Consider the following 17,561-nt stretch of genomic DNA (forward strand, 5'->3'; position numbering starts at 1 on the left):
CATCAAATGATCCCTCTTCCGTCATCCATTTCCAGCCTCAGAAAAAAAGAGAATAAGGACACCTTTTCTACCCATCCTGGATAATAAGCATTAATGGACCTATCCACCATGAATGTATCTAGTTCCTTTTTGAACCCTGTTAAAGTCCTGGTCTTCACAACTTCCTCCGGCAAGGAGTTCCACCAGTTGACTGGGCATTGTGTGAAGAAAAACTTTTCTTTGTTTTAAATCTGCTGCCTATTAATGTCATTTGGTAAGCCCTAGTTAATTTCATTTGGTGGCCCGGAGTTCTTGTGTTATGAGAACAAGTAACTAACTTTTCCTTGTTTATTTTCTCCACACCAGTCCTGATTTTATAGACCTCTGTCATATCCCCCTTTAATCTCCTCTTGTCTAAGCTTAAAAGTCCCAGTCTTTTTAATCTCTCTTCATATAGTGGCCATTCCAAACTCCTAATCATTTTTGTTGCCCTTTTCTCAACTTTTTGCAATTCTAAGACATCTTTTTTTGAGATGAGGTGACTACATGCGTATGCAGTATTCAAGAGATGGATTTTTCATGGATTTTTACAGAGGCAATTAGATATTCTCTGTCTTATTCTCTATCCCTTTAAAAATGATTCCTAACATTCTCTTTGCTTTTTGCCTCCTTCTGTACACTGAGTGGGTGTTTCCAGAGAATTCTCCACAATAATTGCAAGATCTCTGTCTTGAATTTAGTCCTCATCATTTTGTACATTTAGTTGGGATTATGTTTTATTAATGTGCATTCCTTAGCATTTATCAACATTGAAATTCATTTGACATTTTGCAAAAGCGACGAGGAGTCCTGTGGCACCTTATAGACTAACTGAAGTGTAGGAGCATAAGCTTTCGTGGGCAAAGACCCACTTCGTCAGATGCATGTGACATGCATCTGACGAAGTGGGTCTTTGCCCACGAAAGCTTATGCTCCTACACTTCAGTTAGTCTATAAGGTGCCACAGGACTCCTCGTCGCTTTTGCAGATTCAGACTAACACGGCTACCCCTCTGATATTTGACATTTTGTTGCCCTGTCACTTAGTTTTGAGAGATCCTTTGGAAGCTCTTCAGTCTTCTTTGGATTTCCCTATATTGATCAATTTAGTATAATCTGCAAATTTTCCCATCTCACTGTTTACTCCTTTTTCCGAATCAATTATACTTACCTGTCTGAAGGGTCCATGCCATGTAGGGTTTCCTATGCAGCTTCTTCTACATCCAGAAATTCACAAGCTGGAAGCAGGGTGTGGAGGGTGATTATTGTTTATTACATTCCCATGAGCTCACACAGGGTTTGGTTTTCAGGCAAGAACACCCCATTGAAAATCATCAGACTCCTCCACTCTCCCTGGGTGGTTATTTCTAATAGTCATGAATGTGCAATGGAAACTCTTGCCTCAGAGTCCTAGAGAACTGCATGCAGGTGTCCACTGCTATCTCCCATTCTATACTGTTCAGGCTTGCACTCATTGGAAGCGATACAATCTCACTTTAGGCTTACAGGCCTGCAGTCTGGTGCTAAAACTTTGGTGACTGCCTTTGGTAGGTTCCCCTTTATAAAGAGTACCTCATGCATGGGCATTTCCACTGGAAGTGGAGTGAGTTGCCATATTTCCAAAGTCATGAAATATTTGACCTAGAGTTGGGTTACAATTACACACAACAGTGGTGTCTGCACCCAGCTCCTCAGAGAACAATATGAGCCAAAAGGATTGGTTACATGTGCAGGAAATAGGTAAAGAATAACTCAGTATGAGCTCATGGATGCATAAGCAGATCCATAGAACATGGTGACCCATATAAATTGAATTTAATGGCAAAAACTGATAGAAACATCCTCTGGCCCCTCCTGAACACACAACATACAGCCAATCAGCAATAAATGGAGATTGTGATGTCACAATAGCTTGCTTTTGTAAAAGGGGAGAAGCAGTCTCAATTTCTTCTGGGATTTCTCCAACACACATGGATTTTTATAGCCCAAATGAACAGTCCTTCAGACGGGATGGAAAATGCTGTCTTCTCCCTGGCCTCGGGCTCCAGGGGGATCTGACAGTACCCCTTCATCAAATCCAGCATGGACAGGTACTTGGCGTGCCCCAGCCGCTCTAGGAATTCGTCTACTTGGGGCATGGGGTACGCGTCAAACCGAGATAGTGAGTTGACCCGTCGGAAGTCTATGCAGAACCTAGTCGTTCCGTCCAATTTTGGGACCAGGACGATAGGGCTGAGCCATTCACTGTGAGACTCCTCCATCACATCCCACTGCCACATCAGCTTTATCTCTTCCCAGACTGTTTTCTACATTTTTCAGGTTAAGGGTCAGAGGGGTTCCCGGATGATCTTGCCAGCCTCGGTAATGATCCGTTGATAGCCCAGCGTTGTACAGCCTGGCCGGGTTGTGAGCACAGTCTTCTATCGGGCCAACAACTCTTGGAGTTGCTGATGCTGCGGAGCCGTTACATCCCTGTTCAGGTTGACCTCCGCTTCTTCTTGGCAGTCGCTGCCCCAAGGCCTGAGGTCATCCCCCGATGGTACCAAGGTGGCCAGCAGGCTCTCGGGGGTGGTCCACTTTTCTAGGAGGTTTACGTGGAATATTTGCTTATCTCTCCTTCGCCCAGACAGGCGAACTTCATAGTCCACAGTCCCAATCCGCTGGACCACTTTATAAGGTCCCTGCCACTGGGCTGTCAATTTGGACCCCGGCGTGGGGAGGAGTAAAAACACTCGGTCTCCTGGCTGGAATTCCCGGACCCGTGCCGTCCAGTCATAGTACCTCTTCTGGTGCTCCTGCCCGCGTGCCAGGTTCGCCCGGGCGTACTCCCCCACCTGCTTCTGCTTCTTCCGCAGCTGCAAGATGTATTGGATCATTCCCTGACAGGCCGTGGCCTGTTCCTACCAATCCTCCTTCAGGAGGTCTAGGATCCTGCGAGAATGTTGGCCGTACAGCAGTTTGAATGGTGAGAACCCCGTTGTGGCTTGTGGAACCTCGCCGACTGGAAATAACAGGGCGGGAAGTAGACCCTCTCAGCCTCAAGGGTCCTCCCGCATGAACTGGCAGAGCATCTCTTTCAAAGTTTTGTTGAAGCGCTCCACCAATACGATAATTTGCGGTTTTATCGGGATAAACCACCAGGCAGGCCCTCAAGTGGTTTGTTTATCTGATATCCGCAGGCACAACTGCTCGCAGCTCCTAGTGGCCACGGCTCACCATTCCCAGCCAATGGGAGCAGTGGGAAGTGGTGGCCTGGCCTGTCGATGATGCTACCAGCTCCCACTGCCTGTGAATGGAGAACTGCAGCCACTGGAAGCCACAAAGTTCGGTGTCTGTGGACGTTGTGCAAAACAAACCCTCTAGTGCAGCCAGCCAGCAGCTAAACTTAAAGAGCCACACACAGATGTTCCCCACTGCTGACATGGGTTTTTTGCCATTTAATTCTTAGCCTTTGGTGCCTGGGACGCACTGAAGTGCAGATATCTAGTTTAATGCAAGTGATATTTATCAGACTGTGCTGCAATCTGTTAATTATCACTCTTAGTCTTTGTACAGCACCAGCAACATCTCTGAATCATTTCAGGGAAATACAATTTGCTAGATCCTACCTGGGAGCAGTTGCACCCCATAAACATTGGCTTGCTGGAGCAAAGGCAGTCCAAGCCAACACGGAGATTCTCACTGACTTCATTAAGCTTGTGGAAAATGCCCAGTTGCCAGAAGGGATTGCAGAAAGCAGGTCTATCCGGGGAGAGGCAAGGGAAGAAGGTGTATTTGTTTAGAACAAATTGTATCAATATATTATGTGTATGTAGGGCAATTTCCTACTTGTATGCATGCAAACCCAGAGGAGAATAACAACAGCTCTGTTCAGGTGGTAGGGTAGAGGGGGAGCAAGGGATTGGTCTGGGGGAGGATGGAATTCCTTCTTCACAACAACCTGAAGCCGTAGCTTGAAACTTGCTGAGGGTGCAAGTCATCCCCTTGAGCAAGTCATTAATAAAGATTTTGAACAAAAATGGCCCAAGAACTGATCCTTGGGGCACTCTCCTTGATAGCGACTGCCAACCAGACTGCGAGCCATTGACAGTGAACCAACCAGACAGTGAGCCATCTGTTGAGAAAGATGATCTATCCAGCTTTCTGTCTACCTTGCAGTCCATTTGTCCAATCCGTACTTCTTTAACTTGCGGGCAAGAATAGCAGGGGGAAAATATTAAAATTTTGCTAAATTCAAGGTATATCACGTTCATTGCATTCTCCATATCCAGAGAACCAGTTACCTCATCATAGAAGGCAATCAGGATGGCAAGGCATGACTTTCCCTTGGTGAGTCCATTCTGACAATTCCTGACTATTTTCCTCTTTTCCAAGTGCTTCAAAATGGATTTCTTGAAGATTCCCTCTATAATTTTGCCAAGGACTGAAAGAACTTCCTACTAAAGAAGACACTGCCAATTCTTTAAAAGATTTTGGTAGCTTCACTGTGGGAGAGGGGGTCACCCAGATCCATAAGGGTATGTCTACACTTGTCCCCTAGTTCGAACTAGGGTGGCTAATGTAAGCATTCGAACTTGCAAATGAAGCCCAGGATTTAAATATCCCAGGCTTCATTTGCATGTTCTCAAGCAGGCGCCATTTTTAAATCCCCTTCATTTGAACTGATTGCCCGTGGTCAGGCAGTTCCACGAAGAGAAACAGTTAATCCGAATTAAGGACTTAGTTCGGATTAACTTTAAACTACCGCGTGTAGCTGCGGGCCGTTTGTTCGAACTAAGAGGGATTTAGAAATGGCAGCCGGACGGGAACATGCAAATAAAGCCCAGGATATTTAAATCCTGGGCTTCATTTGCAACTCTGGTTGCCTGATTTGCCTACCTAGCTCGAATTAATGAGCTAGTGTAGACATACCCCCACAGCTGTAAGGGGTAGGCAGCATCCCGCACCAGGCCCACAGGCATGTCCACATCCCCAACCCTGATGTGGCGGTTGGGGAAGAATGTCCTGGCATGCAGCCTCTGGCACATGGAGGAGTTGTGGAACACCCATGTGTCGTGTGCCTTGCCAGACCAGACCACATTGATGTCCGTGAACTAGCCCCAGTGGTCAGACACAGCCTGCAGGATCACTGAGAAGTAGCCCTTCCTGATGACATACAGGGAGGCCTGGTGTTCTGGGGCATGGACGGGGATGTGTGTTCCGTAAATCGCCCCCCCCCCCCAACCCCTGCAGTTAGGGAAGCAGAAGAAACCGAACCCCTGGATGACCGCGTCCAGGTCGGTGAGGCAGACAACCCTGCGGAGCAGCATCCTGTTGATGGCCTTGACCACCTATAGAGAGACACACAAAACTGAGAATCACTGAGGTGCCAGGGTGGCTGGGAGTGTTCGTTCCCTGGCACTGCCCTGCGCCCCACTCCCAGAAGCAACCCCCGCTGCAATCCTGGCCACCGCGGGTGGTGTGTAGTACGGCTGGGACAGACCAAAACCTCCCGTGCAGGGCACTTTCACCTCCTCCCCCCTGTTTTCCCTGGAGCAGCCCATCCCCTCCTTGCAGCCCCCTCTTCCTTCTCAGCCCAGTGGCCAGTGAGTGCTGTACCTCCATAAGCACTGCTCCGACGGTGGATTTCCCCACGCCAAACTGGTTCCCGATGGATTGGTAGCTGTACGGTGTGGAGAGCATCCATAGGGCGATGGCCACCCACTTGTGGAGGGGAATGGCGGGCCTCATGCGAGTGTCCTGTCGCTGCAGAGCAGGGGCGAGCCACTCACAGAGCTCCTGGAAGGTGTCCTTCTTCATCCTGAAGTTCTGGGTCCACTGTTGGTCTCCCCAGTGCTCCAGGACGATGCGGTCCCACCAGTTGCTGCTGGTGTCCAGACGCCAGATGCAGCGGGGCACGCTGGCATCCGGATGCTACTGCGGCTCCTCCACAGCCCCCAGGGAGGCCAGGAGGAGGGGCAGAGGCCTGACATGCACCAGATGGTGCCAGGCAGTCTCCAGCCAGTGCTGCCAGGTTTGCAGCAACAAATGCAAAATCTGCACCAGGATGCCCAGGGGCAGCTCTGGCTCCATGGTGACAACTGCTGCTGTGTCCCCAGTAAGAACAACTGAAACAGGCAGGCAGTGAGTTAGGCAAGCAAGCGCAAAAGCTGAGAACCGGCTGTCCATGGAGGTCCCTTTAAGCATGAGCCTCAGATAGCCTCAGACAGCAGCCACACAGCAACTACTGACCTGATGCCCTGCTGGAACCGGTTTCAGCTGCCCTTTAATGTGACCCAGCGTCCAATCAGTGTGGACGCACTAATTCAAATTAGCAAAACGCTATTTCGAATTAGTTTTTGTGTATAGATGCGTTATTTCGAATTAGCTTAATTCGAATTAACTATTTCGAATTAAGGTAACTCGAAATAGTGCTGTAGTGTAGACATACCCTAAGATAGTATCTAGGGAAGCGAGTGGGTTAGCCCTGTAGGCTACAATTAAGAAGGGGATTAGGGGCGAGTGGAGGAGGATTGGTGGAGAATAGGTGCAGGGGCTTCACATTCAGCTTCACATTCTCCCCTTCTCTATATGTGCCTAGATCTGGGCACGTTTTGATCCTTCTTGGGGTGGTATGTCTGATCCCTCCCCCTTCCCTCCTTATTTGAGCTAGGATTTGAGGGCTGGGCACCTCTGTTCCCCCTAAATGTGTTCCAAGATGTGGGGGAGGGCTCGGTTCTCAGCAGTTTCAAGCTTTTCTCAACTGAGCACACAGTCCACTAAGCCAACCTAAATGGACTATTAACATAGGTCAGGAATCGGGAACCTCCCTCTCACCAGCCACACGTGGCTCATCGGGATTAACCTCCAGGCAGACCTTCAGGGGGTTTGCTTATCTGATATCCGCAGGTACAGCTGCTCGCAGCCCCTAGTGGTCACGGTTCAGCATTCCCGGACAATAGGAGGCATGGGAAGCAGTGGCCTGGCCGGTGATGATTCTCCCAGCATCCATTGTCTGTGAATGGTGAATGGCAGCCACTGGAAACTGCAAGGTTCAAAGGCTGTGGGCGCTGTGGAAAACAAACCCACTAGTGCAGCCCGCCAGCAGCTAACCTTAAAGAGCCACACAAACGGTTCCCCACTCCTGACATAGGTTTTTGCCATTGAATTCTTAAGGCTTTGGTGACTGGGACGCACTGAAGTGCAGCACCAGCAGCATCCCTGAGCCATTTCAGGGACATACATTTTATTAGGCCCTACCTGGGAGCAGCTGCACTCCGTAAACATTGACTGCCTGGTGCAAAGCCAATTCAAGCCAACGCTGAGACTCCCACTGACTTCATTAATCTTGGGAAAAATGCACTATTGCCAAGAGGGATTTCAGGAAACAGGTCTAACTGGGGAGAGGCAAGGGAAGATGGTGTATTTGTTGTGATCATGCAACTTTCTACTTGTGTGCATCTAAACCCAGAGGAGAAGAACAAAGGCTCAGTACAGGTGTAGGGACAAAAAGGAGCAAGGGAAAGTAGTGGAACTGGGATGAGGGAGAATGGAATTCTTTCCTCATAGTAGCCAGAAGCCATAGCACTTATAGGGGAAAATGAAGACTCAAAATGTTGCTGCATGGGCCATGTGGAAGCCAATGGGCCCTGCAGATGCTAAGTACCTTTCCAAGGCGTGTCTTATTCACACTGTTCAGAGAGGAGAGAGTGAATTCACTGGGCTGCAGCTGCAGCCAGAAAAAAAAAAGAAAATTTCGAATGCTTCTCTAAGGGAGTTTGTCATCTCCGTGTTCACTGGGGACCAAATAGGATCAATGAGGTGGAGCCACTGAACTCTGATAATGGCTCGTTTTTCACCTAGTGAAGGAGACCTGCTAGCTTTCAGGAGCTAGATTGTCTCATCATTTCATTATGTTGTGCGAACTACAGCCTTGTTAATTTCAATGGCGCCATTCGCAGAGCAAGAGGGACTCACTGTATCGAGTCCACTGATCCTGTATCGAGTCCTTGTGGATTTAAGTCTTGTGCTGCTGTTGGAGCACTGGAAATTCCTAACAAACCTTGCAAATTCCAACGCATCCATGCAAAGCTGATGCCATTAGTCACCAATTTGTATGGTCCATGTCACATTTTATCACACTGCTTGGTGCAATGGGATAGTGGGCTCTTATCCCTTCTCATATCTTCGGGTAAATAGCCATTCTTGTGCAAAGGGACCAGAGAGAGAGAGAAACCGAGAGAGAAAGAGAACTGGTAGATGCTAAGGGACAATTTATAAATCTTGATTTATTCTTTTTTAACTTTTTTCAACTATTTCACTCAAAGGCTTTTTAAGCCACGAGGAGAAAAATGTTCCTTATTAAAAGTTCAAGAATTCCATACCTTCATTTCTGAGTTGGTGAAAGTCATAGACATTTCTCTGAGCTCCAGGGAGATCTCCACCAAGTGAAGAAAGATTAAACTCAGCTTTCCTGACATTCCTTATGTAAATACAATGCAGGAGGTAAAAACGCTTGCAAACCCCCACCACAAACCCATCAGTCTCTTAATAGTTTATAAAAAGGTACAAAAGAACAGAATTCCAACGATATATTCATCTTTACAACTACACAGAAATAAAGTGGATTAAATGTGAACAGTGAGTTAGAGCATTAGGATATATTTGGCCTGGTGAATAGAGAATTGCTACGTAGAATCATAGAATCTTAGGGCTGGAAGAGACCTCCGAAGATCATCAAATCCAGCCTCTCGCCCAAAGCAGGATCAACCCCAACTCAATCATCCCAGCCAGGGCTTTGTCAAGCCGGGACTTAAAAACCTCTACGGATGGAGATTCCACCCCCTCCCTAAGGAAACCAATTCAGTGCTTCACCACCCTCCTAGTGAAAGAGTTTTGCCTAATATCCAAACTGGATTTCTCCCACTGTAACTTGAGTCCATTTCTCCTCATTCGGTCATCTGTCACCATGGAGAACAGCCTCCCTCCATGCTCTTTGGGATCTCCCTTCAGGTAGTTACAGGCTGCCCTCAAATCCTCCCTCATTCTTCTCTTCTGTAGATTAAATAATCACAAATACCTCAGCCTCTCCTCATAAGTTATGAGCTCCAGATCCCTAATTATTTTTGATGCCCTCTACTGCATTTTCTTCAGTGCATCCACATCCTTTCAGTGGGGAGGTGGGTGGGCAAAACTGGATGCAATACTACAGATGCGGCCTCACCAGTGGTGAACAAAGGGGAATCATCACTTCCCTAGATATGCTGCCAATGCTCCTACTAGTGCACCCCAATATGTTGTTAGCTTTCTTGGCTATGAGGGCACACTGCTGGCTCATATCCAACTTCTCATCCACTTTAATCTCAAGGGGTATGTCTACACTACAGCACTAATTCGAACTAACTTAATTCAAATTAGTTAATTCGAACTAAGCTAATTCGAACTAGTGCACCTAGACCTAAAAACTAGTTCGAATTAGCGTTTTGCTAATTCAAACTACTATGTCCACATTGAGTGGACCCTGAATCAAAGTTAAGGCTGGCCGGAAGCAATGCCGGCAGGGCAACAGGTTAGGACTTAGAGCATAGAGCTGCTGTCTCAGGCTAGCTGAGGGCTGTGCTTAAAGGGACCCAACCCCCACCCCGGACAGACAGTTCTCAGGGTTCCCTGCTTGCTTGTCTACCTCAATGAGGGACAGCAAAGCAGTCCTGACTTGGAGTGCCCTGAGTGCCCACACTCGGCACATCACAGCACTCGGCCATCAGCCCCACTGGACTTGCCGCAGGCTGCCATCGGGGGGGGGGGGGGTCAATCGGGGGGCTGCAGGAGAGCTTCCACCCTGAGGAGCCCGCAGAGCCACCCAAGTCCTCCCCATCGGGGGCTCATACCCCATTCCTCCCTCACCTCCTTCCACTTACCCCTCCCTAGCCCCCCTTCCTCATGTACAAAATAAAGGACACGTGTGTTCAAAAATAGAAACTCTCTTTATTTAACAAAACTGGGGGGGGTTAGCCTCTGGGGAGACTGGGAAAAAGAGGTTGGAGAAGGGAAGAGAGAGGGTGGGAGAGGGGAAGGGGAAACCTGGGACAAGGGAGCTGGAAGGGGGAAGCCAGGGGAAGCCAGGGGAAGAAGAAGGAGGAGAAGTATCAAAACGCTAATTCGAACTAGTTTTTTAGTCTGGATCCGTTAGTTCGAATTAGCTTAGTTCGAATTAACTAATTCGAACTAAGTTAGCTCGAATTAACGTTGTAGTGTAGACATACCCTAAGAATGGTTATCCAGCCATTTTTGCAGCCAACTTGTAGTAGCCCCATCTAACTTGTATTTGCCTAGTTTACTAATAAGAATATCATGTGCGACTGTATCAAATGCCTTATTAAAGTCTAGGTATACCACATCCACCGCTTCTCCCTTATCCACAAGACTCGTTATCCTATTAAAGAAAGCTATCAGATTGGTTTCACATGATTTGTTCTTTACAAATCCATGCTGGCTGTTACGTAGCACCATGTTATGATGGGCCTGTTAAGTTTGGGGGTATGCTTGGAAACCCCTTACACCATTAAAGTTGTTTTATGTTACCACTCCTTATCTAGGTGGGAGGTCCCAAATATCTGCTAAATTTCCCTTAGTTCAATATATAGGTTGTAGCCCATAGGCCTCTTCTCATGTCTTCTCAGCCAAACTATTTCAGCATAAACCTACTGCAGCCTATTATAATAGTCATATATTTAAACTGTAAGGCTGTGTCTAGACTGCATCCCTTTTCTGTAAAAGAGATGCAAATTAGACACATTGCAATTGCAAATGAAGTGGGGATTTAAATCCCCCCCGCTTCATTAGCATAAAAGGAGGAATAAGGAATCTTTCGGAAAAGGCTTTATTTTCCTAAAGATCCGCGTCTAGACTGGCGCTTTTTTCCGGCAAAGCTCCGAGCTGGAAAAAAGGGGCAGCCATTTTTATGCTAATGAAGCGGCGGGGGGGGGGGTTAAATCCCCGCTTCATTTGCAATTGCGATGTGTCTAATTTGCATCCCTTTTACGAAAAAGGGATGCAGTCTAGACACAGCCTAAGGATATAAGAAATCTAATAGTCAATAAGCAGGTGAGTGGGTTAGCCCTATAGGTTACAACTGGGAGGAAGACTTAGGGGTGGGTGGAGGAGGATTAATGGAGAATAGGTGCAGGGACTTCACATTCAGCTTCACATTCTCCCCTTTGGTATATGTGCCTAGATCTGGGCATGTTTCAGTCCTCCTAAGGGGGGTCTGATTCCCCTCCCTTCCTGCCGTATATGAGCTAGGATTTGGGGACTGTGTCCCACTGTTTCCCCCCAAGTGTGTGCCAAGATGTGGGGGAGGGCTCAGTTCTCAGCAGTTTCAAGCATTGCTCAATTCAGTGCACAGGCCACTAAGCCAAGCTAAATAGAGTGTTAATGTAGGTCAGGGATGGGGAGCCTCCCTTGTAGCAGCCACACGTGGCTCATCGGGATTAACCACCAGGCAGGCCCTTAGGTGTTTATTTGTTTATTTGATATCCGCAGGCATAACTTGTTGCAGCTTCTAGTGGCCACGGTTCACCATTCCAGGCCAATGGGAGCTGTGGGAAGCGGTGGCCTGGCCTGTTGATGATGCTACCAGCTCCCACTGTCTGCGAATGGAGAACTGCAGCCACTGGAAGCTGCAAAGTTCGGTGCCTGGAAAACAAACCCTCTAGCGCAGCCTAACAGCACCTAAACTTAAAGAGCCACAAACAGGGTTCCCCACTCCTGACATGGGTTTTTTGCCATTGAATTCTTAAGACTTTGGCAACTGGGACACACTGACGTGCAGATGTTTGGTTTGATGCAAGTGATATTTATCAGCCTGTGCTGCAATCTGTTAATTATCACTCTTAGTCTTTGTACAGCACCAGCAACATCCCTGACCCATTTCAGGGAAATACAATTTACTAGGTCCTACCTGGGAGCAGTTGCACCTCATAAACATTGACTTCCTGGAGCAAAGCCAGTCCAAGCCAACGCTGAGACTCCCACTGACTTCATGAAGCTTGGGGAAAATGCCCAGTTGCCGAGAGGGAATGCAGAAAGCAGCTCTATCCGGGGAGAGGCAAGGAAAGAAGGTGTATTTGTTAAGAAAAAATTGTATCAATATATTATGTGTATGTTGGGCAATTTCCTACTTGTATGCATCCAAACCCTGAGGAGAATAACAACAGCTCAGTGCAGGGGGTAGGGCATCGGGGGAGCAAGGGACTGGTCTGAAGGAGAATGGAATTACTTCCTCAAAACAACCAGAAGCCGTAACTTGAAACGTGCTGAGGGTGCAAGCCACCCCCTCACGCAGGTCATTAATAAAGATCATGAACAAAAATGGCCCTAGAACTGACCCTTGGGACACTCTCCTTGATAGAGACCGTCAACCAGACAGCGAGCCATTGACCACTATCTGTTGAGATAGATGATCTATCCAGCTTTCTGTCTACCTTACAGTCCATTTGTCCAATCCATACTTCTTTAACTTGCTGGCAAGAATAGCAGGGGGAAAATATTAAAATTTTGCTAAATTCAAGTTATATCACGTCCATTGCCTTCTTCATATCCAGAGAACCAGTTACCTCATCGAGGAAGGCAATCAGGATGGCAAGGCATGACTTTCCCTTGGTGAATCCATTTTGACCATTCCTGACCATTTTCCTCTTTTCCAAGACCTTCAAAATGGATTTCTTGAAGATTCCTTCTATGACTTTGCAAAGCACGGAAGAAACTTCCTTCTAAAGAAGACACTGCCAGTTCTTTAGAAGATTTTGGTAGTTTCACTTTGGGAGAAGGGGTCACCCTGATCTCAAAGGGTACGTCTACACTACAAAGTTAATTCAAACTAACAGCCGTTAGTTCTAATTAACTTTCATAGCGGCTACACATGCAAACCACTAGTTCAAATTAAATTCAAACAAGCGGAGCGCTTAATTCGAACTAGGTAAACCTCATTCTACGAGGACTAACGCCTAGTTAGAATTAAGTAGTTCGAATTAAGGGTTGTGTAGCCACTTAATTTGAACTACTTGGAGGCTAGCCCTTCCCAGCTTGCCCTGGTGGCCATTCTGGGCTAAACCAGGGAAACTTTTCTCCCCCCCCTCCCAGCCCCGGAGCCCTTAAAGGGGCACGGTCTGGTTACAGTGCTCGTGCCAGTTGCAAGCCTGCCAGCACCCAGCCAGCAGACCCTGCACCTGGCACGGCACGAGCCAGCCACCTGCTGCCACCCATCCTTCCCCCTCTTCCCAGGACCAGGCTGGCAGCTCCCAGGAGCGTGCCCTGTGCCGCAAGAGACGGGCACTCGCCTGGTCTAGTGCGGAGATTGTGGACCTCATCCAGGTTTGGGTGGAGGCCTCCAACGTCCATGACCTCCGCACTAGGCACAGAAATGTGGCCATCTAGGGCAGGATGGCTGCCAACCTGGCCACCAAAGGCCACATGTGAACCCAGGAGCAGGTTTGCATGAAAATCAAGTTGGTCCAGTGAGACCCCTGACACTGAACTCTGAGCTTAGAACGGCTGTACTGGATCAGACCTAAGTTCCATCTAGCCCAGTAGCCTGTCTACAGACAGCAGCCAACACCAGGTACCCCAGAGGGGATGGACTGAAGACAATGACCAAGAGATTTGTCTCATGCTATCCATCTCCAGCCTTCCACAAACAGAGGCAAGGGACACTATACCGACCCTCTGGCTAATAGCACTCCATGGACCCAACCTCCCTGAATTTATCTAACTTCTCTTTAAACTCTGTTATAGTTCTAGCCTTCATAGCCTCCTGTGGCAAGGAATTCCACAGGTTGACTATGTGCTGTGTGAAGAAGAACGTTCGCTTATTAGTTTTAAACCTGCTGTCCATTCATTTCATTTGGTGTCCTTTAGTCCTTATATTATGGGAACTAATGAAGAACTTTTCTTTATGCACCCTCTCCACACCACTCATGATTTTATAGACCTCTATCATATCCCCCCTCAGTCTCCTCTTTTCTAAGCTGAAAAGTCCCAGTCTCTTTAGCCTCTCCTCATATGGGACCTGTTCCAAACCCCCGAGTTTTTTTCAATAAAGAGAGTTTCTATTTTTGAACACACTTGTCCTTTATTTTGTATATCAGGAAGGGGGGCTAGAGAGGGGTAAGTGGAAGGAGGTGAGGGAGGAATGGGGTACGAGCCCCCGATGGGGAGGAATGGGGTGGTTCTGCGTGCTCCTCGGGGTGGAAGCTATCCTGCAGCCCCCCGATTGACCCTCCCCGGATGGCAGCCTGCAGCAAGTGCTGTTGGGCTGATGGCCGAGTGCTGTGATGTGCTGAGTGTGGGCACTCAGGGCACTCCAAGTCAGGACTGCTTTGCTGTCCCTCATCGAGTTAGACAAGCAAGCGGGGAACCCTGAGAACTGTCTGTCCAGGATGGGGGTCCGGTCCCTTTAAGCACAGCCCTCAGCTAGCCTGAGACAGCAGCTCCACGCTCTAAGTCCTAACCTGATGCCCTTCCGGCACAGCTTCCGGACATCCTTAACTTCGGTTCAGGGTCCACTCAATGTGGACATGCTAGTTCAAATTAGCAAAACGCTAAGTTGAACTAGTTTTTAGGTCTAGATGCACTAGTCCGAATTAGCTTAGTTCGAATTAACTAATTCAAATTAAGTTAGTTTGAATTAGTGCTGTAATGTAGACATACCCTGAGGGACAGCAAAGCGTTTTCCTCTCTGCGTGCTTTGGTCGCTGTCATTTGGGACACCACAGTACTCGGCACCATGGAGCCAGAGCCACCATTGGACACTCTGGTGCTCATGTTGAACATCTTGCTGCAAGCCTGGCAGCAATTGCTGGAGGCTGGCTGGCATCTTCTGCTGCAGGCCAGCCACCTGGCCCTCTCCCTGTCCATTTGGGGGCCCTGTAGGAGTGGCACCCAGACGCCAGCGTGCCACGCCGCATCTGAGGTCTGGACGCCAGCAGCAACTGGTGGGACCTCATTGTTCTGGAGCGCTGGGGAGACCAACAGTGGACCCAGAACTTCAGGATGAAGAAGGACACCTTCTTCAAGCTCTGTGAGTGGCTCGCCCCACTCTGTGGTGAAGGGACACTCACATGAGGCCCGCCATTCCCCTCCACAAGTGGGTGGCCATCACCCTGTGGAATCTCTCCACACCGGATAGCTACCAATCCATTGGGAACCAGTTTGGTGTGGGGAGATCCACCGTCAGAATGGTGCTCATGCAGGTACGGCACTCACCGGCCACTGGGCCGGGGGGGGGGGGCTGCAAGGAGGACATGGGTTGCCTCAGGGAAAACGGGGGGAGAAGTAGTGTAAGTGCCCTCCCTGGAAGGATTTTGTCTGTCCCAGTTGCACTACACACTGCCTGCAGTGGCTCGGATTGCAGCGGGGGTCGCTCCTGGGAGTGGGGTGTGGGGCAGTGTCAGGGAATGAACATTCCCAGCCACCTGGGCCCAACAGTGACCCTCGGTTTTGTGTGTCTCTCTGCAGGTGGTCAAGGCCATCAACAGGATGATACTCTGCAGAGTCGTCTGCCTCACCGACCTGGACGTGGCCATCCAGGGGTTCAGTGCCCTCGGCTTCCCCAATTGCAGGGGGGCAATCGATGGGACGCACATCCCCATCCGTGCCCCGGAACACCAGGCCTCCCTCTACATCATCTGGAAGGGGTACTTCTCCATGATCCTGCAGGCCATGTCTGACCACCAGGGCCTGTTCACAGACATCAATGTGGGCTCGTCCGGCAAGGCACATGACGCGCGGGTGTACCACAACTCCTTCGTGTGCCAGAGGCTGCATGCTGGGAGTTTCTTCCCTGACCACCACATCAGGGTCAGGGACGTGGACATGCTAGTGTGCCTGCTGGGGGATGGGGCCTACCCCCTACAGCCCTGGTTGATGAAGCCCTACATGGGACACCTCAACCCCTCCCGACAGGCCTTTAATGCCAAGCTCAGCAGGGCCCGCATTGCAGAGGAGGGTGCCTTTGGCCTGCTGAAGGCCTGCTTTACATGCCTCCTCACACTCCTGGACCTCTCTTCCACATGTGGTGGCAGCATGCTGTGTGCAGCACAATTTGCGTATGTCCAGACTACATGCCTCTGTCACTAGAGGCATATAAATTAGACTACCCAGCGTCATTAAAATAAAAATGGCTGCCACACTGTGTTGGCTCAGCTGATAGTTGGCACAGAGCGTGAGTCAAGACGCAGATCGATTGACAAAGGAAGCCTTTGCTCACAGCTCCTGTAAACCTCATTTAACGAGGTATAAGGAAGCGGTTGACAAAGGCTTCCCTTGTCGACCGATCTGCGTCTTGGATCGCGCGCTGTGCCGATGATCAGCTGAGCCAGAACAGCGCGGTGACCATTTTTATTTTAATGAAGCCAGGGATATTTAAATCCCCACTTCATTGACTATGTCAGGTAGTCTAATTGACATGCCTCTGGTGACAGAGGCATATAGTCTAGACATACCCCTTGTGTGAGAGGAAAGGGGAGGCTTTCCTTCCAGCCTAGATGGCAGAGGCTGACCACTTGTCTGTCTTCTATGCGCTACCAGCCGGGAGGCCCACTGGGGGGGCTGTCCACATTCAGAAGGCCCTGTGAGAGAGCTTCCACCCAGAGAAAGACTAAAGTCTCTCTGGTGTGCCCCACTGGGGGCTTGTGCCTTGTTTCACCCTCACATCCTTTCACAGATCCCTCCCTAACCTCCCTTCCTGATATAAAATAAAGACACATGTGTTGACAAAAACAAACTGTTTATTGACCATAACTGGGGTGGAATGAGGTTATTCCTCATGGAATGAGGTTTACCGGGGCTGCCGACAAAGGGCTTTGATGTCGACAGGGGGAACGTCCAGACTAGCGCGCGAGCCGACAAACAGCTGATCAGCTGTTTGTCGGCTCAGCGCGGCAGCCATGTAAATTTAAATGAAGCCGCGACCATTTAAATCGCGGCTTCATTTCCCTTTTCCAAAACAACAAATCTACATGGCTCCGTCGACAGAGGCATGTAGTCTAGACACAGCCGAGGAGTATCTGAGGCAGCACCTGGACCTCCTGCAATGGCAGGTCTGCTGCCAGGAGCACTGGGTGCAGGAAGACCTGCAGCTGCAGCGGGAGAGCTTGCGGGAGCTGCTTGACCAGGGGCATGCCATGCGTGACCACCTGCAGACCCAGGTGCAGTTATTGCTGCCTGCTGTTTCTCCAACCCCTGTGGCCACCCCACCTATCACTCCTTCTCGCACTCTTGCTCTCCCTCCCGCTTTTTCCTCCCACACACCTGCCCCACCCTCCATACCTGCTCCAACTCCAAGGCCCCCACACCCACTGGGAGACAGGTGGACCAGCAAGACCCCCAAACGTGAGCTCAACACGTTGATGTCGACAGCTGTTTGTCGGCTCAGCGCGGCAGCCATGTAAATGTAAATGAAGCCGCGATCATTTAAATCGCGGCTTCATTTCCCTTTTCCAAAACAACAAATCTACATGGCTCCGTCGATGGAGCCATGTAGTCTAGACGTACCCCTCCTGGTTCCCA

The 17,561-nt window shown here is 49.2% G+C and overlaps 1 long non-coding RNA gene across 1 annotated transcript; it reads left to right on the forward strand.

Moving 5' to 3' along the window:
* Nucleotides 1-1,215: 1,215 nt before the first annotated feature.
* Nucleotides 1,216-4,630, forward strand: LOC142827551 (uncharacterized). The gene is made up of 3 exons (XR_012902221.1): nt 1,216-2,107; nt 2,873-2,982; nt 4,289-4,630. It is a non-coding gene; the product is annotated as an uncharacterized LOC142827551 (long non-coding RNA).
* Nucleotides 4,631-17,561: the final 12,931 nt, after the last annotated feature.

Source organism: Pelodiscus sinensis, chromosome 3, assembly GCF_049634645.1.
Source record: "Pelodiscus sinensis isolate JC-2024 chromosome 3, ASM4963464v1, whole genome shotgun sequence".
Taxonomy (NCBI): Eukaryota; Metazoa; Chordata; order Testudines; family Trionychidae; genus Pelodiscus; species Pelodiscus sinensis.